Below are 24400 nucleotides of genomic sequence, written 5' to 3'. Positions count from 1 at the left end.
AGCTCGGTCTCTCTCTCTCTCTCTCGTTATGTCTGTCTCGCTCTCTCGTTATGTCTGTCTCTCTCTCTCTCTCTCTCGTTATGTCTGTCTCTCTCTCTCTCGTTATGTCTGTCTCTCTCTCTCGTTATGTCTGTCTCGGTCGGTCTCTCTCTCTCTCGTTATGTCTGTCTCGCTCTCTCGTTATGTCTGTCTCTCTCTCTCGTTATGTCTGTCTCGGTCGGTCTCTCTCTCTCTCGTTATGTCTGTCTCGCTCTCTCGTTATGTCTGTCTCTCTCTCTCTCGTTATGTCTGTCTCGCTCTGTCTCTCTCTCTCTCTCTCTCTCTCGTTATGTCTGTCTCGGTCTGTCTCTCTCTCTCTCGTTATGTCTGTCTCGCTCTGTCTCTCTCTCTCGTTATGTCTGTCTCACTCTGTCTCTCTCGTTATGTCTGTCTCTCTCTCTCTCTCTCTCTCATTATGTCTGTCTCGCTCTGTCTCTCTCTCTCTCGTTATGTCTGTCTCGCTCTGTCTCTCTCGTTATGTCTGTCTCGGTCTGTCTCGTTATGTCTGTCTCGCTCTGTCTCTCTCTCGTTATGTCTGTCTCGCTCTGTCTCTCTCATTATGTCTGTCTCTCTCTCTCTCTCTCATTATGTCTGTCTCGCTCTGTCTCTCTCGTTATGTCTGTCTCTCTCTCTCTCTCTCATTATGTCTGTCTGCTCTGTCTCTCTCTCTCTCGTTATGTCTGTCTCGCTCTGTCTCTCTCGTTATGTCTGTCTCGGTCTGTCTCTCTCTCTCTCGCTCTGTCTCTCTCTCGTTATGTCTGTCTCGCTCTGTCTCTCTCTCGTTATGTCTGTCTCGCTCTGTCTCTCTCGTTATGTCTGTCTCTCTCTCTCTCTCTCTATCATTATGTCTGTCTCGCTCTGTCTCTCTCTCTCTCTCTCTCGTTATGTCTGTCTCGCTCTGTCTCTGTCTCTCTCTCTCTCGTTATGTCTGTCTCGCTCTGTCTCTCTCTCTCGTTATGTCTGTCTCGCTCTGTCTTTCTCTCTCCCGTTATGTCTGTCTCGCTCTGTCTCTCTCTCTCTCTCTTATGTCTGTCTCGCTCTGTCTCTCTCTCTCTCTTATGTCTGTCTCGCTCTGTCTCTCTCTCTCTCGTTATGTCTGTCTCGCTCTGTCTCTCTCTCTCTCTCATTATGTCTGTCTCGCTCTGTCTCTCGTTATGTCTGTCTCTCTCTCGTTATGTCTGTCTCTCTCTCGTTATGTCTGTATCGCTCTGTCTCTCTCTCGTTATGTCTGTCTCGCTCTGTCTCTCTCTCTCTCTCGTTATGTCTGTCTCGCTCTGTCTCTCTCTCTCTCGTTATGTCTGTCTCTCTCTGTCTCTCTCTCGTTATGTCTGTCTCGCTCGGTCTCTCTCGTTATGTCTGTCTCTCTCGTTATGTCTGTATCGCTCTGTCTCTCTCTCTCTCGTTATGTCTGTCTCTCTCTGTCTCTCTCTCGTTATGTCTGTCTCTCTCTGTCTCTCTCGTTATGTCTGTCTCGCTCTGTCTCTCTCTCTCTCGTTATGTCTGTCTCTGTCTCTCTCGTTATGTCTGTCTCTCTCTGTCTCTCTCTCGTTATGTCTGTCTCGCTCTGTCTCTCTCTCGTTATGTCTGTTTCGCTCTGTCTCTCTCTCTCGTTATGTCTGTATCGCTCTGTCTCTCTCTCGTTATGTCTGTATCGCTCTGTCTCTCTCGTTATGTCTGTCTCGCTCTGACTGTCTTTCTCTCGTTATGTCGGTCTCTCTCGTTATGTCGGTCTCTCTCTGTCTCTCTCTGTCTTATGTCTGTCTCTCTCTGTCTCTCTCTCTCTCTCTCTGTCTCTCTCGTTATGTCGGTCTCTCTCTCTCCGTCTCTCGTTATGTCTGTCTCTCTCTGTCTCTCTCTCGTTATGTCTGTATCGCTCTGTCTCTCTCGTTATGTCTGTCTCGCTCTGACTGTCTTTCTCTCGCAATGTCGGTCTCTCTCGTTATGTCGGTCTCTCTCTGTCTCTCGTTATGTCTGTCTCTCTCTGTCTCTCTCTCTCTCTCTCTGTCTCTCTCGTTATGTCGGTCTCTCTCTCTCCGTCTCTCGTTATGTCTGTCTCTCTCTGTCTCTCTCTGTCTCTCTCTCGTTAGGTCTGTCTCTGTCTCTCTCTCTCTCTCGTTATGTCTGTCTCTCTCTCTCTCTCGTTATGTCTGTCTCGCTCTGTCTCTCTCTCTCTCGTTATGTCTGTCTCTCTCTGTCTCTCTCTCGTTATGTCTGTATCGCTCTGTCTCTCTCTCGTTATGTCTGTATCGCTCTGTCTCTCTCGTTATGTCTGTCTCACTCTGACTGTCTCTCTCTCGTTATGTCAGTCTCTGTCTCTCTCGTTATGTCTGTCTCGCTCTGACTGTCTTTCTCTCGTTATGTCGGTCTCTCTCGTTATGTCGGTCTCTCTCTGTCTCTCGTTATGTCTGTCTCTCTCTGTCTCTCTCTCTCTCTCTCTCTCTCTGTCTCTCTCGTTATGTCGGTCTCTCTCTCTCCGTCTCTCGTTATGTCTGTCTCTCTCTGTCTCTCTCTGTCTCTCTCTCGTTAGGTCTGTCTCTGTCTCTCTCTCGTTATGTCTGTCTCTCTCTCTCTCTCGTTATGTCTGTCTCGCTCTGTCTCTCTCTCTCTCGTTATGTCTGTCTCTCTCTGTCTCTCTCTCGTTATGTCTGTCTCGCTCGGTCTCTCTCGTTATGTCTGTCTCGCTCTGTCTCTCTCGTTATGTCTGTATCGCTCTGTCTGTCTCACTCTGACTGTCTCTCTCTCGTTATGTCAGTCTCTGTCTCTCTCGTTATGTCTGTCTCGCTCTGACTGTCTTTCTCTCGTTATGTCGGTCTCTCTCGTTATGTCGGTCTCTCTCTCTCGTTATGTCTGTCTCTCTCGTTATGTCGGTCTCTCTCTGTCTCTCGTTATGTCTGTCTCTGACAATGAATGCAGCCTCCGGATCTCTCTCTCTCTCTGTCTCTCTCGTTATGTCGGTCTCTCTCTCTCCGTCTCTCGTTATGTCTGTCTCTCTCTGTCTCTCTCTCGTTAGGTCTGTCTCTGTCTCTCTCTCTCTCTCGTTATGTCTGTCTCTCTCTCTCTCTCGTTATGTCTGTCTCGCTCTGTCTCTCTCTCTCTCGTTATGTCTGTCTCGCTCGGTCTCTCTCGTTATGTCTGTCTCGCTCTGTCTCTCTCGTTATGTCTGTCTCGCTCGGTCTCTCTCGTTATGTCTGTATCGCTCTGTCTCTCTCTCTCGTTATGTCTGTCTCTCTCTGTCTCTCTCGTTATGTCTGTCTCGCTCTGTCTCTCTCTCTCTCTCGTTATGTCTGTCTCTGTCTCTCTCGTTATGTCTGTCTCTGTCTCTCTCTCGTTATGTCTGTCTCGCTCTGTCTCTCTCTCGTTATGTCTGTTTCGCTCTGTCTCTCTCTCTCGTTAGGTCTGTCTCTGTCTCTCTCTCTCTCTCGTTATGTCTGTCTCTCTCTCTCTCTCGTTATGTCTGTCTCTCTCGTTATGTCGGTCTCTCTCTGTCTCTCGTTATGTCTGTCTCTCTCTGTCTCTCTCTCTCTCTCTCTCTGTCTCTCTCGTTATGTCGGTCTCTCTCTCTCCGTCTCTCGTTATGTCTGTCTCTCTCTGTCTCTCTCGTTAGGTCTGTCTCTCTCTCTCTCTCTCTCTCGTTATGTCTGTCTCGCTCTCTGTCTCTCTCTCTCGTTATGTCGGTCTCGCTCTGTCTGTCTCTCATTATGTCTGTCTCGCTCTCTGTCTCTCTCTCGTTATGTCGGTCTCGCTCTCTGTCTCTCTCTCGTTATGTCGGTCTTGCTCTCGTTATGTCGGTCTCGCTCTGTCTGTCTCTCTGTCTCTCTCTCGTTATGTCGGTCTCGCTCTGTCTGTCTCTCTCTCTCTGTCTCTCTCTCGTTATGTCGGTCTCGCTCTGTCTCTCTCTCGTTACGGCGGTCTCGCTCTGTCTGTCTCTCGTTATGTCGGTCTCACGCTGTCTGTCTCTCTCTCTCTGTCTCTCTCTCTCTCCATCGTTATGTCGGTCTCTCTCTGTCTCTCTCTGTCTCGTTATATCTGTCTCTCTCTGTGTCTTGTTATGTCTGTCTCTGTCTCTCTCTTGTTTGGTCTGTCTCTCTCTCGTTATGTGTCTCTTTCTCTCTCGTTATGTCTCTCTCTCTCGTTATGTCTGTCTCGCTCTCCGTTTCTCTCTCTCTCTCGTTATGTCTCTCTCGTTATGTCCATTTCTCTCTCGTTATGTCTGTCTCTCTCTCGTTATGTCTGTCTCTCTCTCGTTATGTCTGTCTCTCTCTCGTTATGTCCATTTCTCTCTCTCTCATTATGTCTGTCTCTCTCTCGGTTTCTCTCTCTCTCGTTATGTCTGAAGTGCATACGCGGGCCAACAGTAAGCTGGATGCGGGCCAACAGTAAGCCATGCAGAGTTCCCTATTTTCCATGTGTTCCAGCAGGGCACAGAAAATATCCTGCTTCCAACAGACCCAACCTGACTGATCCTGTGCCACAGAAAAATACCCTGCTTCCAACAGACCCAACCTGACTGATCATGTGCCACAGAAAAATACCCTGTTTCCAACAGACCCAACCTGACTGATCCTGTGCCACAGAAAAATACCCTGTTTCCAACAGACCCAACCTGACTGATCCTGTGCCACAGAAAAATACCCTGTTTCCAACAGACCCAACCTGACTGATCCTGTGCCACAGAAAAATACCCTGCTTCCAACAGACCCAACCTGACTGATCTGTGCGACCACACTCACATCCATCTATACCTCTCACCATAGGAGCTGTCTATACAGCACAAACACATCTGGGAGCAGATTATGGCAGAATGGCATTAGTCTCTATAGACAGGAATGATATGAAGCTGACACCGTGACAGATGTACAGAGTGGTAGACTTTATTGTAGTTCACTTGTAGGTTGTGTGTTATCTGTGTGGGTCGGTACACACAGAGGCAGACTACTGCTTTGATCTTCAAAGAGAGATGGGCTTCAACAAAGGGCAATAACAAGATAATAATGATCACCTAGGGTTGTTCTAAATGGCACACTATTCCCTACACTGGCCTATGGGCCCTGGTCACATGGTAGTGCACTACATAGGGAACAGGGCGACTTTTTGAAAAAATACAATGCCAATCTAGAGCCATTACTCCACAGATCACAGAGTTGCGCTGGCCTTATAGCAACGGCAATATCTTACCCTGCCAGAGTGGGTGTTATATCTATTCCATGGTGCCACATTGCCCCCTGGTGGTGAAGCTTGAGATTGTATTGTCGTTTCATAGGAGCGGGTGTGTGAGCACCGAGTAGCTACCTAGTAGTAGCAGTAACTACCTCTCAGAAATACCACATCAGCTAACCACCAAGCTGAGCTCATGTAACTCCAGCTGTTGATAGTCGTTTCTGTAGTTCTCATAACACATTCCTAATGTCTGATCATGTTATGACAACGTCAGTAAAGAGCCTTGGTTTGTTGGAGCCGGGGAGCAGCTTATAGGAGCTGGAGCCCATCTCCTGTTTCTGTAGTGTGAGGCAGCTGTACAGGTTCACCCCTTGGACAGGATGCTAATCTATTGCAGGGCAATGTAAGTAGGTTACAAGTTTTTGGTTAACAATAGAGGTTTGGACATGAAGGAGTGAAGGACTCCAACTGAACATGTTTCCACATGTTGTCACTGTAAACTGTGACAAGATGTATGTCAATAGGTGTGATAAAACATCACAATATCTTATCAACCTGGGTTTTCAGAGGGCTCATCTATGAGAACACGTCAAAGAACACTGTTTCAGAGCAGGGCTCTTTTCTCCAAAATCACGGCTACAGATTGTGAGAAGTCTTAGACAACAGCGCCACCATGTGGTGGAGGTGACACACTTCAACATTCCTGGGTTCTCATGAAATGACTCCACTTGGCTTTGTCTCAATTGCACACACAAAATAAGAAATTGCTGCATTTATAGACTTAATTTCTGTAATACAATTGCAACGATGAAGTAAGTATGTCTGTACCACCTGTAAAAACAGTATGGTGGAAGCTCATCATTACACTTTTACCTGTTCATTGTTTTAGATCAGTGAAATGAAGGAGAGGAGGTGAGGAGGGGACAGAAAACATAGACAGGTGACAAATAGTGATCTTACATTGATCCAATATAACTAGTATAACTAGTATAAAACACATGCAAAGATGTGGCCTATTGTTAACAGTTGTGGCCACGTCCTAAGTGGAGAAGCAAATAAGAGAAGCATTAGACAGCAGAAGTCTCCAGACAACTCTCTATGGAACATGACACAATAGTAGTTAGCAAGCTTCTAGAACTATGGGAAGCAAAAACATTGTGTAATTACATTCCATTCCCAATCAGGTCATGTTAAAAGCACAGTGGTGAAATAGTCGTTGGGTAATATACCTTGTAAAGAACGAGATGTAATTATGCCCCTAGCGGCTGTACCTCGTAAACAACGTCAAAACAGTGTAAACAATGTATTTCACCAGAGGGGGCGCCAAAAACAAGGACACAATGTTGTTCTCATCAATGGCACAAATCATTATACAGTGTCTGGAGAAAGATATGTCATAACCACAAAAATTATGTAGATTAAAAACAGAAACTAAATACGTTCTAAAGCTTTATGGTCAGGCTTAGTATTGCTACACCCGCAATAACATCTGCTCAACATGTGCATGTGACCAATAACAGTTGATTTCATTTGAGATCATTCCAGAATAATTCAACAGGTGTTGAATAAATGTACCATTGTGCTGTCGTTGCAACTGATCAAACATCTGATGGAACAAAGATCCTACTGCTTCGAGATGATCATGCTCTTTCATGTAACCTGCAACGGTAAAGTCCTTAATGAATGCAGTGCTACATACAATCAGTTTCTAGGCTGCGCTGCATTCCAACGTTGTCCCATCCCTTCTGGGAGGCAGGCAACTGGTCGGGTAGGGGTGTGTCCAAACAATATCTCCTTCCTCCTGCCAATCAGCAGATGAAACAATTGCTCAGCATATGTGGGAACTTCAAGACTGTTGGAAAAGCATTCCAAATGAAACTGGTTGAGAGAATGGCAAGTGTGCAAAGCTGTCATCAAGGCAAAGGGTGGCTACTTTGAAGAATCTAAAATATATGTTGATTTGTTTAACACTTTTTTGCTTACTACATGAATCCATACGTGTTATTTCATCGTGTTGATATCCTTACTATTATTCAACAATGTAGAAAATAGTACAACTAAAGAAAAACCCTTGAATAAGTAGGTGTCCAAACTTTAGACTGGTACTGTGGATCCTTCTACCAGTCATTTTCCAGCCCTGTTTACATGTATATTCTACTACCAGTCATTTTCCAGCCCTGTTTACATGTATATTCTACTACCAGTCATTTTCCAGCCCTGTTTACATGTATATTCTACTACCAGTCATTTTCCAGCCCTGTTTACATGTATATTCTACTACCAGTCATTTTCCAGCCCTGTTTACATGTATATTCTACTACCAGTCATTTTCCAGCCCTGTTTACATGTATATTCTACTACCAGTCACTTTCCAGCCCTGTTTACATGTATATTCTACTACCAGTCACTTTCCAGCCCTGTTTACATGTAAATTCTACTACCAGTCATTATCCAGCCCTGTTTACATGTACATTCTACTACCAGTCATTATCCAGCCCTGTTTACATGTATATCCTATTAGTCATATGTACATATCTACCTCAAACTACTCCAATATCACTGCACATTGTACATCTGGTATCAGCACAGACCCTGTATATAGCTTCCTCTCTCTGATTTCTCATTTTCCTTTATTATATATATATATATATATATATATATATATATATATATATATATATATATATATATATTATATATATATACACAGTGCCTTGCAAAAGTATTCGGCCCCCTTGAACTTTGCGACCTTTTGCCACATTTCTTTGCGACCTTTTGCCACATTTCAGGCTTCAAACATAAAGATATAAAATTGTATTTTTTGTGAAGAATCAACAACAAGTGGGACACAATCATGAAGTGGAACAACATTTATTGGATATTTCAAACTTTTTTAACAGATCAAAAACTGAAAAATTGGGCGTGCAAAATTATTCAGCCCCTTTACTTTCAGTGCAGCAAACTCTCTCCAGAAGTTCAGTGAGGATCTCTGAATGATCCAATGTTGACCTAAATGACTAATGATGATAAATACAATCCACCTGTGTGTAATCAAGTCTCCGTATAAATGCACCTGCACTGTGATAGTCTCAGAGGTCCGTTAAAAGCGCAGAGAGCATCATGAAGAACAAGGAACACACCAGGCAGGTCCGAGATACTGTTGTGAAGAAGTTTAAAGCCGGATTTGGATACAAAAAGATTTCCCAAGCTTTAAACATCCGAAGGAGCACTGTGCAAGCGATAATATTGAAATGGAAGGAGTATCAGACCACTGCAAATCTACCAAGACCTGGCCGTCCCTCTAAACTTTCAGCTCATACAAGGAGAAGACTGATCAGAGATGCAGCCAAGAGGCCCATGATCACTCTGGATGAACTGCAGAGATCTACAGCTGAGGTGGGAGACTCTGTCCATAGGACAACAATCAGTCGTATATTGCACAAATCTGGCCTTTATGGAAGAGTGGCAAGAAGAAAGCCATTTCTTAAAGATATCCATAAAAAGTGTTGTTTAAAGTTTGCCACAAGCTACCTGGGAGACACACCAAACATGTGGAAGAAGGTGCTCTGGTCAAATGAAACCAAAATTGAACTTTTTGGCAACAATGCAAAACGTTATGTTTGGTGTAAAAGCAACACAGCTCATCACCCTGAACACACTGTCAAACATGGTGGTGGCAGCATCATGGTTTGGGCCTGCTTTTCTTCAGCAGGGACAGGGAAGATGGTTAAAATTGATGGGAAGATGGATGGAGCCAAATACAGGACCATTCTGGAAGAAAACCTGATGGAGTCTGCAAAAGACCTGAGACTGGGACGGAGATTTGTCTTCCAACAAGACAATGATCCAAAACATAAAGCAAAATCTACAATGGAATGGTTCAAAAATAAACATATCCAGATGTTAGAATGGCCAAGTCAAAGTCCAGACCTGAATCCAATCGAGAATCTGTGGAAAGAACTGAAAACTGATGTTCACAAATGCTCTCCATCCAACCTCACTGAGTTCGAGCTGTTTTGCAAGGAGGAATGGGAAAAAATGTCAGTCTCTCGATGTGCAAAACTGATAGAGACATACCCCAAGCGACTAACAGCTGTAATCGCAGCAAAAGGTGGCGCTACAAAGTATTAACTTAAGGGGGCTGAATAATTTTGCACGCCCAATTTTTCAGTTTTGATTTGTTAAAAAAGTTTGAAAAATCCAATAAATGTCGTTCCACTTTATGATTGTGTCCCACTTGTTGTTGATTCTTCACAAAAAAATACAGTTTTATATCTTTATGTTTGAAGCCTGAAATGTGGCAAAAGGTCGCAAAGTTCAAGGGGGCCGAATACTTTCGCAAGGCACTGTATATATATATATATATACACACACACACACACACACACACACACCATAATAATTATTACTTAAACTATTTTGATATTGATTACTGCACTGTTGTGTACAGCTTGGAAGTTAAGTATTTCACTGTACTTGTGGATGAGATAATTACATTATAACTTCAAATCAAATGTATTTATAAAGCCCTTCGTACATCAGCTGATATCTCAAAGTGCTGTACAGAAATCCAGCCTAAAACCCCAAACAGCAAGCAATGCAGGTGTAGAGGCACAAACTTAATCTTGAACACTACATAAATGCTTAACGAATCATATAAGCCTATGTCACACTCCATAAATGCTTAACGAATCATATAAGCCTATGTCACACTCCATAAATGCTTAACGAATCATATAAGCCTATGTCACACTCCATAAATGGTGTATGAACATACATAGTGCACCTTGTCACTTCTGGGATTTCACCCTACAGTGGACATTGTTGTCAAGCTTTACAAACCGTTTGTATAAATACGCTTACAGAATTGTAAAGAAATGTATGTAGTGCTTATGAAGCTATATGAAGAATTTATAAGTCGTAATTTGTTGAAAGTGGGACTGAAAAAATAATATATTAAATTAATCAGACGCTGAAATGAATCAGATCCAAAAGTGACTTAAAGTTACAAAAACATACATGCGGGTGGAGGCAGAAAGTTAACCCACTATTCATGTGTTGCAAGTGGCATGTTCTACCAACTGGTCTACAGAGGACCATGTTCTACCAACTGATCTACAGAGGACCATGCTCTACCAACTGGTCTACAGAGGACCATGCTCTACCAACTGGTCTACAGAGGACCATGCTCTACCAACTGGTCTACAGAGGACCATGCTCTACCAAATGATCTACAGAGGACCATGTTCTACCAACTGATCTACAGAGGACCATGCTCTACCAACTGATCTACAGAGGACCATGTTCTACCAACTGATCTACAGAGGACCATGTTCTACCAACTGATCTACAGAGGACCATGCTCTACCAACTGATCTACAGAGGACCATGCTCTACCAACTGATCTACAGAGGAGCATGTTCTACCAACTGATCTACAGAGGAGCATGTTCTACCAACTGATCTACAGAGGACCATGCTCTACCAACTGGTCTACAGAGGACCATGCTCTACCAACTGGTCTACAGAGGACCATGCTCTACCAACTGATCTACAGATGACCATGCTCTACCAACTGATCTACAGATGACCATGCTCTACCAACTGATCTACAGAGGACCATGCTCTACCAACTGGTCTACAGAGGACCATGCTCTACCAACTGGTCTACAGAGGACCATGCTCTACCAACTGGTCTACAGAGGACCATGCTCTACCAACTGGTCTCAGAGGACCATGCTCTACCAACTGGTCTACAGAGGACCATGCTCTACCACCACTGGTCTACAGAGGACCATGCTCTACCAACTGGTCTACAGAGGACCATGCTCTACCAACTGGTCTACAGAGGACCATGCTCTACCAACTGGTCTACAGAGGACCATGTTCTACCAACTGATCTACAGAGGACCATGCTCTACCAACTGATCTACAGAGGACCATGTTCTACCAACTGATCTACAGAGGACCATGTTCTACCAACTGATCTACAGAGGACCATGCTCTACCAACTGATCTACAGAGGACCATGTTCTACCAACTGATCTACAGAGGACCATGTTCTACCAACTGATCTACAGAGGACCATGTTCTACCAACTGATGAGGACCATGTTCTACCAACTGAGGACCATGTTCTACCAACTGATCTACAGAGGACCATGCTCTACCAACTGGTCTACAGAGGACCATGTTCTACCAACTGATCTACAGAGGACCATGCCAAACTGGTCTACAGAGGACCATGCTCTACCAACTGGTCTACAGAGGACCATGCTCTACCAACTGGTCTACAGAGGACCATGCCCTACCAACTGGTCTACAGAGGACCATGCTCTACCAACTGGTCTACAGAGGACCATGCTCTACCAACTGGTCTACAGAGGACCATGTTCTACCAACTGATCTACAGAGGACCATGCTCTACCAACTGATCTACAGAGGACCATGTTCTACCAACTGATCTACAGAGGACCATGTTCTACCAACTGATCTACAGAGGACCATGCTCTACCAACTGATCTACAGAGGACCATGTTCTAACAACTGATCTACAGAGGACCATGTTCTACCAACTGATCTACAGAGGACCATGTTCTACCAACTGATCTACAGAGGACCATGCTCTACCAACTGGTCTACAGAGGAGCATGCTCTACCAACTGATCTACAGAGGAGCATGTTCTACCAACTGATCTACAGATGACCATGCTCTACCAACTGATGTACAGAGGACCATGCTCTACCAACTGGTCTACAGAGGACCATGCTCTACCAACTGATCTACAGAGGACCATGTTCTACCAACTGGTCTACAGAGGACCATGCTCTACCAAATGGTCTACAGAGGACCATGTTCTACCAACTGATCTACAGAGGACCATGTTCTACCAACTGGTCTACAGAGGACCATGCTCTACCAACTGATCTAAGGAGGACCATGCTCTACCAACTGGTCTACAGAGGACCATGTTCTACCAACTGATCTACAGAGGACCATGCTCTACCAACTGATCTACAGAGGACCATGTTCTACCAACTGATCTACAGAGGACCATGCTCTACCAACTGGTCTACAGAGGACCATGCTCTACCAACTGGTCTACAGAGGACCATGCTCTACCAACTGGTCTACAGAGGACCATGCTCTACCAACTGATCTACAGAGGACCATGCTCTACCAACTGATCTACAGAGGCCCATGCTCTACCAACTGATCTACAGAGGACCATGCTCTACCAACTGATCTACAGAGGACCATGTTCTACCAACTGGTCTACAGAGGACCATGCTCTACTGACTAAGGAGGACCATGTTCTACCAACTGATCTACAGAGGACCATGTTCTACCAACTGATCTACAGAGGACCATGTTCTACCAACTGATCTACAGAGGACCATGCTCTACCAACTGGTCTACAGAGGACCATGCTCTACCAACTGATCTACAGAGGAGCATGTTCTACCAACTGATCTACAGAGGACCATGCTCTACCAACTGATCTACAGAGGACCATGCTCTACCAACTGGTCTACAGAGGACCATGCTCTACCAACTGATCTACAGAGGACCATGTTCTACCAAGAGGACCATGCTCTACCAACTGGTCTACAGAGGACCATGTTCTACCAACTGATCTACAGAGGACCATGTTCTACCAACTGGTCTACAGAGGACCATGCTCTACCAACTGATCTAAGGAGGACCATGCTCTACCAACTGGTCTACAGAGGACCATGTTCTACCAACTGATCTACAGAGGACCATGCTCTACCAACTGATCTACAGAGGACCATGTTCTACCAACTGATCTACATAGGACCATGCTCTACCAACTGGTCTACAGAGGACCATGCTCTACCAACTGGTCTACAGAGGACCATGCTCTACCAACTGGTCTACAGAGGACCATGCTCTACCAACTGATCTACAGAGGACCATGCTCTACCAACTGATCTACAGAGGCCCATGCTCTACCAACTGATCTACAGAGGACCATGCTCTACCAACTGATCTACAGAGGGCCATGTTCTACCAACTGGTCTACAGAGGACCATGCTCTACCAACTGATCTAAGGAGGACCATGTTCTACCAACTGATCTACAGAGGACCATGTTCTACCAACTGATCTACAGAGGACCATGTTCTACCAACTGATCTACAGAGGACCATGCTCTACCAACTGGTCTACAGAGGAGCATGCTCTACCAACTGATCTACAGAGGAGCATGTTCTACCAACTGATCTACAGATGACCATGCTCTACCAACTGATGTACAGAGGACCATGCTCTACCAACTGGTCTACAGAGGACCATGCTCTACCAACTGATCTACAGAGGACCATGTTCTACCAACTGGTCTACAGAGGACCATGCTCTACCAACTGGTCTACAGAGGACCATGTTCTACCAACTGATCTACAGAGGACCATGTTCTACCAACTGGTCTACAGAGGACCATGCTCTACCAACTGATCTACAGAGGACCATGCTCTACCAACTGGTCTACAGAGGACCATGTTCTACCAACTGATCTACAGAGGACCATGCTCTACCAACTGATCTACAGAGGACCATGTTCTACCAACTGATCTACAGAGGACCATGCTCTACCAACTGGTCTACAGAGGACCATGCTCTACCAACTGGTCTACAGAGGACCATGCTCTACCAACTGGTCTACAGAGGACCATGCTCTACCAACTGATCTACAGAGGACCATGCTCTACCAACTGATCTACAGAGGACCATGCTCTACCAACTGATCTACAGAGGACCATGCTCTACCAACTGATCTACAGAGGACCATGCTCTACCAACTGGTCTACAGAGGACCATGCTCTACCAACTGGTCTACATAGGACCATGCTCTACCAACTGGTCTACAGAGGACCATGCTCTACCAACTGATCTACAGGAGGACCATGCTCTACCAACTGGTCTACAGAGGACCATGCTCTACCAACTGGTCTACAGAGGACCATGCTCTACCAACTGATCTACAGAGGACCATGCTCTACCAACTGATCTACAGAGGCCATGCTCTACCAACTGATCTACAGAGGACCATGCTCTACCAACTGATCTACAGAGGGCCATGTTCTACCAACTGGTCTACAGAGGACCATGCTCTACCAACTGATCTAAGGAGGACCATGCTCTACCAACTGGTCTACAGAGGACCATGCTCTACCAACTGGTCTACAGAGGACCATGTTCTACCAACTGATCTACAGAGGACCATGTTCTACCAACTGATCTACAGAGGACCATGCTCTACCAACTGATCTACAGAGGACCATGTTCTACCAACTGATCTACAGAGGACCATGTTCTACCAACTGATCTACAGAGGACCATGTTCTACCAACTGATCTACAGAGGACCATGTTCTACCAACTGATCTACAGAGGACCATGCTCTACCAACTGATCTACAGAGGACCATGCTCTACCAACTGATCTACAGAGGACCATGCTCTACCAACTGATCTACAGAGGACCATGCTCTACCAACTGGTCTACCATGTTCTACTGATCTACAGAGGACCATGCTCTACCAACTGATCTACAGAGGACCATGCTCTACCAACTGATCTACAGAGGACCATGCTCTACCAACTGGTCTACAGAGGACCATGTTCTACCAACTGATCTACAGAGGACCATGTTCTACCAACTGGTCTACAGAGGACCCTGCTCTACCAACTGATCTAAGGAGGACCATGCTCTACCAACTGGTCTACAGAGGACCATGTTCTACCAACTGATCTACAGAGGACCATGCTCTACCAACTGATCTACAGAGGACCATGTTCTACCAACTGATCTACAGAGGACCATGCTCTACCAACTGATCTACAGAGGACCATGTTCTACCAACTGATCTACAGAGGACCATGTTCTACCAACTGATCTACAGAGGACCATGTTCTACCAACTGATCTACAGAGGACCATGTTCTACCAACTGATCTACAGAGGACCATGCTCTACCAACTGGTCTACAGAGGACCATGCTCTACCAACTGGTCTACAGAGGACCATGCTCTACCAACTGATCTACAGAGGACCATGCTCTACCAACTGATGTACAGAGGACCATGTTCTACCAACTGATGTACAGAGGACCATGTTCTACCAACTGATGTACAGAGGACCATGTTCTACCAACTGATGTACAGAGGACCATGTTCTACCAACTGATGTACAGAGGACCATGTTCTACCAACTGATGTACAGAGGACCATGTTCTACCAACTGATGTACAGAGGACCATGTTCTACCAACTGGTCTACAGAGGACCATGCTCTACCAACTGGTCTACAGAGGACCATGCTCTACCAACAGGTCTACAGAGGACCATGCTCTACCAACTGGTCTACAGAGGACCATGCTCTACCAACTGGTCTACAGAGGACCATGCTCTACCAACTGGTCTACAGAGGACCATGCTCTACCAACTGGTCTACAGAGGACCATGCTCTACCAACTGGTCTACAGAGGACCATGCTCTACCAACTGGTCTACAGAGGACCATGCTCTACCAACTGGTCTACAGAGGACCATGCTCTACCAACTGGTCTACAGAGGACCATGCTCTACCAACTGGTCTACAGAGGACCATGCTCTACCAACTGGTCTACAGAGGACCATGCTCTACCAACTGGTCTACAGAGGACCATGCTCTACCAACTGGTCTACAGAGGTCCATGCTCTACCAACTGAGCTACAGAGGACCATGCTCTTCTAACTGATCTACAGAGGACCATGCTCTACTAACTGATCTACAGAGGACCATGCTCTACCAACTGGTCTACAGAGGGTCACTCAGTAAACCCTGGCCTAAGACATAGGACCCACTCCTGTCATGTCTGTGGAGGGGAGTGAATGACGGAGGACAGAAGGGAGGGAACAACGTTCTGGAGAGAAAAATACATCTGGCCCCAGTGGCCATCACAGCTAATACATGCCAATAAGACCCTGGAGTATAATCAATGGCTAGTTACACTAGAGGGCGGCAGAGACTAACCCAGTAATGCCATGGAAGGACCGACTCCCCTAGTCAGTTGTACAACTGAATGCATTCAACTGAAGTGTGTCTTCCACATTTAACCAAACCCCTCTGAATCAGAGAGGTGTGGGGGGTGCTGCCTTAATCCACTGAATCGACATCCAGTTGATTCAACTGGTTAGGGCTCCAGCCTGGTCACAGATTGTGTGGTCTTGTCAACTCTTATGGTCATAGCAACAGCAAACTACTGGATTCTATGACAGTCACTTGATACATAACACATTGATAATATGCCAATACATGGCCCTGCAAAATATAGTCAACACCTTCTCTTTCCAACATCACGAGTTGCTATAATAACTAACTTTTATTCAGGATATGTTTAAGAGAACAACCTTTGGGATGTGGCCATCTCTACCCCGTGCTGACACTGCAGTCGGAGTAGCTTCACCAGCTGGTGTTGGAGGGGATACAGGACAAAGCAATACAAACGCAATTCACAGACTGCTGGCTGTGGAGACTGCTCACCAAAAGGTCACGCATCCACCCAGTGTCCTCCCCTCTGTCTCTGAGCAGGACCCCTCTCCAACTACAGATTCCACAGCACTTGTGGCTATAACAACCTGAAGAAGTCTGAAAAGGCCAGTTTAACAATCTCAGTCTGTTCAATACACATCCCACACACACACACAGAACTACAGACACACGGATCTAACACACCTCATTGGTGATGTGGCTGCCGTGGTGGTCTGCTCTGTCTCTGGGGGGGGTCACACAGGACATTACACGCTCCTCTTCACACTGAAAATGTCTCCTTTATTCACCCCCAGAAAGAATGAAAAGGAGAGAGAGACGGAGAGGGGGACAGAGAACGAGGGAGCAATTGAGAAAAGGACCTCCCTGAGTGGACATGGGCACTTCTTTATCTAGCTAGGTAATACACACAGACATTGAAATGTGGCCTCAAACACACACACACGTGGCCCCACACACACACATGATCCCGAGGAGTGAAAGAGAGCTAGTTAGTCGGAGGTGGTCACAGGTTTGGTGGAATGTGACATCCTGAAAATGGAACACAATGACACAAAGAGAAGGAGTTTTCCCTCCAAAAAAGGAGGATGAAAAGAGAGGCCACAGAGTGTGAGAGAGAGAGAGATATTGAGAGAGAGAGAGAGGGATCGAGAGAGAGAGAGAGAGAGAGAGGGATCGAGAGAGAGAGAGAGGGAGAGAGAGAGGGATCAAGAGAGATCGAGAGAGAGAGAGGGATCGAGAGAGAGAGGGATCGAGAGAGAGAGAGAGAGATCGAGAGAGAGAGATCGAGAGAGAGAGAGGGATCATGAGGGTGGTCCTTACTTGTGTGCTAATTCTCACCTAATATGACACACACAAAGAGAGACAGACATATGCATACAGACACACAGGGACCTACACACACACAAAAGCATATAAACAGATGTACAGGTGCACACACAGACCTGCCTGAAAAACAACTATTCACACAGACCTCCCTGAAAAACAACTATTCACACAGACCTCCCCGAAAAACAACTATTCACACACAGACCTGCCTGAAAAACAACTATGCACACACAGACCTGCCTGAAAAACAACTATTCACACAGACCTCCCTGAAAAACAACTATTCACACACAGACTTGTCTGAAAAACAACTATTCACACACAGACTTGTCTGAAAAACAACTATTCACACACAGACTTGTCTGAAAAATAACTATTCACACACAGACCTTTCTGAAAAAAACTATTTTGCAGAGCCTCCTAGCTCAAGACATCCAGTCACTCAGATACAACAGTCACTCACTGTTCCAGACTGTCTCTTTCTTCGCTCTCCTCCTGCCCTTGGGACAGCATCTCCCATTGACCAGTGTGTTAGGATCCATAGTATCCCTGTGTGGTGGTGGGAGGTGGGTCCTAGTGGGTGGTGCAGTCTGGCCTTCCTGTTGCTCTGAGCGGATAAAGCAGAGCCTCTGTCCTGACAGAGATGCCCCTGTACTCCACTGGGAGAGTCTATTTGCTCTGTGTGTCTAACTGACTGACTGACTGTGCAGGGGGAGGGAGAGGAGGGAGCTAGACTGGACACATGCCCTCAGGCAACAACTTTACCTCCCTCTAGTCTACTTTCTCTCATTCACCCTTCTCCCTCGTCTCCCTCTTCTCATTCATCTCACTCATCTCTACCCTCTCACTCATCTCTACCCTCTGTCCTCTCACTCATCTCTACCCTCTGTCCTCTCACTCATCTCTACCCTCTCACTCATCTCTATCCTCTCACTCATCTCTATCCTCTCACTCATCTCTATCCTCTCACTCATCTCTATCCTCTCACTCATCTCTACCCTCTCACTCATCTCTACCCTCTCACTCATCTCTACCCTCTCACTCATCTCTACCCTCTCACTCATCTCTACCCTCTCACTCATCTCTACCCTCTCACTCATCTCTACCCTCTCACTCATCTCTACCCTCTCACTCATCTCTACCCTCTCACTCATCTCTACCCTCTCACTCATCTCTACCCTCTCACTCATCTCTACCCTCTCACTCATCTCTACCCTCTGTCCTCTCACTCATCTCTACCCTCTGTCCTCTCACTCATCTCTACCCTCTGTCCTCTCACTTATCTCTATCCTCTCACTCATCTCTATCCTCTCTCTCATCTCTATCCTCTCTCTCATCTCTACCCTCTCTCTCATCTCTCTACCCTCTCTCTCATATCTCTACCCTCTCTCTCATCTCTACCCTCTCTCTCATCTCTACCCTCTCTCTCATCTCTACCCTCTCTCTCATCTCTACCCTCTCTCTCATCTCTACCCTCTCTCTCATCTCTACCCTTTGTCCTGTATCAGAGAGAAATTACCTGTATTGAATACAACAGGTGTAGACCTTACTGTGAAATGCTTACTTACAAGCCCTTAACCAACAATGCAGTTAAGAAAATAGAGTTAGAAAACATTTACTTAATAAACTAAAGTAAAAAAATATATCTATATATAAAAAATAACTATAATGAAGCTATATAGAGAGGGTACTGGTACCGAGTCAGTGTGTAGGGGGTACAGGTTAGTCGAGGTCATTTGTGCATGTAGGGCTAAAGATAATAAACAGTAAGTAGCAGCACTGTAAAAACAAGTGGGGGTCAATGCAAATAGTCTGGGTGGCCATTTGATTAATTGGTCAGCCGTCATGGCTTGGGGGTAGAAGCTGTTAAGGAGCCTTTTGGACATAGACTTAGTTCTCCGGTACCGCTTGCCATGTGGTAGCAGAGAGAACAGTCTAGGACTTGGGTGACTGGAGTCTTTAAGAATTTGTTGGGCCTTCCTCTGACACCGACTAGTATTGAGGTCCTGGATGGCAGGAAGCTTGGCCCCAGTGATGTACTGGGCTGTACGTGGACACCAAAGAACTTCAAACTCTCGACACGCTCCATTACAGCCACGTTGATGTGAATGGGGGCGTGTTCAGCCCTCCTTTTCTTGTAGTCCACAATCATCTCCTATGACCTGTATCTGAGAGATATGACCTGTATCTGAGAGATATCTGAGAGATATGACCTGTATCTGAGAGATATCTGAGAGATATGACCTGCATCTGAGAGATATGACCTGCATCTGAGAGATATGACCTGTATCTGAGAGATATGACCTGTATCTGAGAGATATCTGAGAGATATGACCTGTATCTGAGAGATATGAACTGCATCAAAGAGATATGACCTGTATCTGAGAGATATGACCTGTATCTGAGAGATATGACCTGTATCTGAGAGATATGACCTGTATCTGAGAGATATGACCTGTATCTGAGAGATATCTGAGAGATATGACCTGTATCTGAGAGATATGACCTGTATCTGAGAGATATCTGAGAGATATCTGAGAGATATGACCTGTATCTGAGAGATATGACCTGTATCTGAGAGATATGACCTGTATCTGAGAGATATGACCTGTATCTGAGAGATATCTGAGAGATATGACCTGTATCTGAGAGATATGACCTGTATCTGAGAGGTATCTGAGAGATATCTGAGAGATATGACCTGTATCTGAGAGATATGACCTGTATCTGAGAGATATCTGAGAGATATCTGAGAGATATGACCTGTATCTGAGAGATATGACCTGCATCTGAGAGATATGACCTGTATCTGAGAGATATGACCTGTATCTGAGAGATATGACCTGTATCTGAGAGATATGACCTGTATCTGAGAGATATGACCTGTATCTGAGAGATATGACCTGTATCTGAGAGATATGACCTGTATCTGAGAGATATGACCTGTATCTGAGAGATATCTGAGAGATATGACCTGTATCTGAGAGATATGACCTGTATCTGAGAGATATCTGAGAGATATGACCTGTATCTGAGAGATATGACCTGTATCTGAGAGATATGACCTGTATCTGAGCGATATCTGAGAGATATGACCTGTATCTGAGCGATATCTGAGAGATATGACCTGTATCTGAGCGATATGACTTGTATCTGAGAGATATCTGAGAGATATGACCTGTATCTGAGCGATATCTGAGAGATATGACCTGTATCTGAGAGATATCTGAGAGATATGACCTGTATCTGAGAGATATCTGAGAGATATGACCTGTATCTGAGAGATATCTGAGAGATATGACCTGTATCTGAGAGATATCTGAGAGATATGACCTGTATCAGAGATATGACTTGTATCTGAGAGATATCTGAGAGATATGACCTGTATCTGAGCGATATCTGAGAGATATGACCTGTATCTGAGAGATATCTGAGATATGACCTGTATCTGAGCGATATCTGAGAGATATGACCTGTATCTGAGAGATATCTGAGATATGACCTGTATCTGAGAGATATCTGAGAGATATGACCTGTATCTGAGAGATATGACTTGTATCTGAGAGATATCTGAGAGATATGACCTGTATCTGAGAGATATGACCTGTATCTGAGAGATATCTGAGAGATATGACCTGTATCCGAGAGATATGACCTGTATCTGAGAGATATGACCTGTATCTGAGAGATATGACCTGTATCTGAGAGATATGACCTGTATCTGAGCGATATCTGACAGATATGACCTGTATCTGAGCGATATGACTTGTATCTGAGAGATATCTGAGAGATATGACCTGTATCTGAGAGATATCTGAGATATGACCTGTATCTGAGAGATATCTGAGAGATATGACCTGTATCTGAGAGATATGACTTGTATCTGAGAGATATCTGAGAGATATGACCTGTATCTGAGAGATATCTGAGAGATATGACCTGTATCTGAGAGATATCTGAGAGATATGACCTGTATCTGAGAGATATGACCTGTATCTGAGAGATATCTGAGAGATATGACCTGTATCTGAGAGATATGACTTGTATCTGAGCGATATGACCTGTATCTGAGCAATATGACTTGTATCTGAGAGATATCTGAGAGATATGACCTGTATCTGAGCGATATCTGAGAGATATGACCTGTATCTGAGAGATATCTGAGAGATATGACCTGTATCTGAGAGATATGACCTGTATCTGAGAGATATCTGAGAGATATGACCTGTATCTGAGCGATATCTGACAGATATGACCTGTATCTGAGCGATATGACTTGTATCTGAGAGATATCTGAGAGATATGACCTGTATCTGAGAGATATCTGAGATATGACCTGTATCTGAGAGATATCTGAGAGATATGACCTGTATCTGAGAGATATGACTTGTATCTGAGAGATATCTGAGAGATATGACCTGTATCTGAGCGATATCTGAGAGATATGACCTGTATCTGAGAGATATCTGAGAGATATGACCTGTATCTGAGAGATATGACTTGTATCTGAGCGATATGACCTGTATCTGAGCAATATGACTTGTATCTGAGAGATATCTGAGAGATATGACCTGTATCTGAGCGATATCTGAGAGATATGACCTGTATCTGAGAGATATCTGAGAGATATGACCTGTATCTGAGAGATATCTGAGAGATATGACCTGTATCTGAGAGATATCTGAGAGATATGACCTGTATCTGAGAGATATCTGAGAGATATGACCTGTATCTGAGAGATATCTGAGAGATATGACCTGTATCTGAGAGATATCTGAGAGATATGACCTGTATCTGAGAGATATCTGAGAGATATGACTTGTATCTAAGAGATACATTTTATTTATTTAACCTTTATTTAACTAGGCAAGTTAGTTAAGAACAAATGCTTATTTACAATGACGGCCTACCCCAGACGACATTGGGCCAATTGTGCGCCGCCCTATGGGACTCTCAATCACGGCCAGTTGTGATACAGCCTGGAATCGAACCAGGGTCTGTAGTGACGCCTCTAGCACTGAGATGCAGTGCCTTAGACCACTGTGCCACTCAGGAGCCCACATGACCTGTATCTAAGAGAGAACATAGACATGTTTGAGGAAGAGGTCTGTGAGACATAAGGCTTCATGTGGATGATGGCATTAATTCATCAATGATGAAAGGACCAGGATGAACCACTCAGAGTGGAGGGACACTCTCCAGTATTTCTGTAGCCGTGGTCCCTGGTCTGATGATGACTGCTGTAGCCCTCCTGTAAGAGTGGTCCCTGGTCTGATGATGACTGCTATAGCCGTCCTGTAAGAGTGGTCCCTGGTCTGATGCTGACTCTAGCCGTCCTGTAAGAGTGGTCCCTGGTCTGACGCTGACTGCTATAGCCGTCCTGTAAGAGTGGTCCCTGGTCTGATGCTGACTCTAGCCGTCCTGTAAGAGTGGTCCCTGGTCTGATGCTGACTCTAGCCATCCTGTAAGAGTGGTCCCTGGTCTGATGCTGACTCTAGCCATCCTGTAAGAGTGGTCCCTGGTCTGATGCTGACTCTAGCTGTCCTGTAAGAGTGGTCCCTGGTCTGATGCTGACTCTAGCTGTCCTGTAAGAGTGGTCCCTGGTCTGATGCTGACTCTAGCTGTCCTGTAAGAGTGGTCCCTGGTCTGATGCTGACTCTAGCTGTCCTGTAAGAGTGGTGTGGTGTTCAGATTGTTCAAAGGAGACTAAAGGTAAAGCTTGAATGACCACACATGGACTTGAAACCAACTGCTTGAAACTAACAGAGGGCAGACGACAGTGGGTGGTAGTAGACTAACATTACAGAGGGCAGACGACAGTGGGTGGTAGTAGACTAACATTTACAGAGGGCAGACGACAGTGGGTGGTAGTAGACTAACATTACAGAGGGCAGACGACAGTGGGTGGTAGTAGACTAACATTACAGGGGAGAGGACAGTGGGTGGTGGTAGACTAACATTACAGGGGAGAGGACAGTGGGTGGTGGTACACTAACATTACAGAGGGCAGACGACAGTGGGTGGTAGTAGACTAACATTACAGGGGAGAGGACAGTGGGTGGTAGTAGACTAACATTACAGGGGAGAGGACAGTGGGTGGTAGTAGACTAACAGAGGGGAGAGGACAGTGGGTGGTGGTACACTAACATTAGAAGGGAGAGGACAGTGGGTGGTGGTGGCCTAACAGAGGGGAGAGGACAGTGGTGGTAGTAGACTAACATTAGAGGGGAGAGGACAGTGGGTGGTGGTAGACTAACATTAGAGGGGAGAGGACAGTGGGTGGTGGTGGCCTAACAGAGGGGAGAGGACAGTGGTGGTAGTAGACTAACATTAGAGGGGAGAGGACAGTGGGTGGTAGTACACTAACATTAGAAGGGAGAGGACAGTGGGTGGTGGTGGCCTAACAGAGGGGAGAGGACAGTGGTGGTAGTAGACTAACATTAGAGGGGAGAGGACAGTGGGTGGTGGTAGACTAACAGAGGGGAGAGGACAGTGGGTGGTGGTAGACTAACATTAGAGGGAGAGAACAGTGGGTGGTGGTAGACTAACATTAGAGGGAGAGGACAGTGGGTGGTGGTAGACTAACATTAGAGGGAGAGGACAGTGGGTGGTGGTAGACTAACAGAGGGGAGAGGACAGTGGGTGGTGGTAGACTAATATTAGAGGGAGAGGACAGTGGGTGGTGGTAGACTAATATTAGAGGGAGAGGACAGTGGGTGGTGGTAGACTAATATTAGAGGGAGAGGACAGTGGGTGGTGGTAGACTAATATTAGAGGGAGGGACAGTGGGTGGTGGTAGACTAATATTAGAGGGAGAGGACAGTGGGTG

The 24400-nt window shown here is 45.5% G+C and overlaps 1 long non-coding RNA gene across 1 annotated transcript in view; it reads right to left on the bottom strand.

Annotated features, from left to right (window-relative positions):
- Positions 1–4303: 4303 nt before the first annotated feature.
- The window catches only part of LOC121846112, a 29068-nt gene continuing 8971 nt past the window's right edge, over positions 4304–24400 (bottom strand). Inside the window, exon 2 of the long non-coding RNA XR_006083021.1 lies at positions 4304–6997. This is a non-coding gene — a long non-coding RNA (uncharacterized LOC121846112). The remainder of the gene's footprint in view (positions 6998–24400) is intronic.

This window comes from Oncorhynchus tshawytscha, unplaced genomic scaffold (genome assembly GCF_018296145.1).
Source record: "Oncorhynchus tshawytscha isolate Ot180627B unplaced genomic scaffold, Otsh_v2.0 Un_scaffold_12182_pilon_pilon, whole genome shotgun sequence".
Classification (NCBI taxonomy): domain Eukaryota; kingdom Metazoa; phylum Chordata; class Actinopteri; order Salmoniformes; family Salmonidae; genus Oncorhynchus; species Oncorhynchus tshawytscha.
This window is presented reverse-complemented; position numbering and strand designations above follow the sequence as displayed.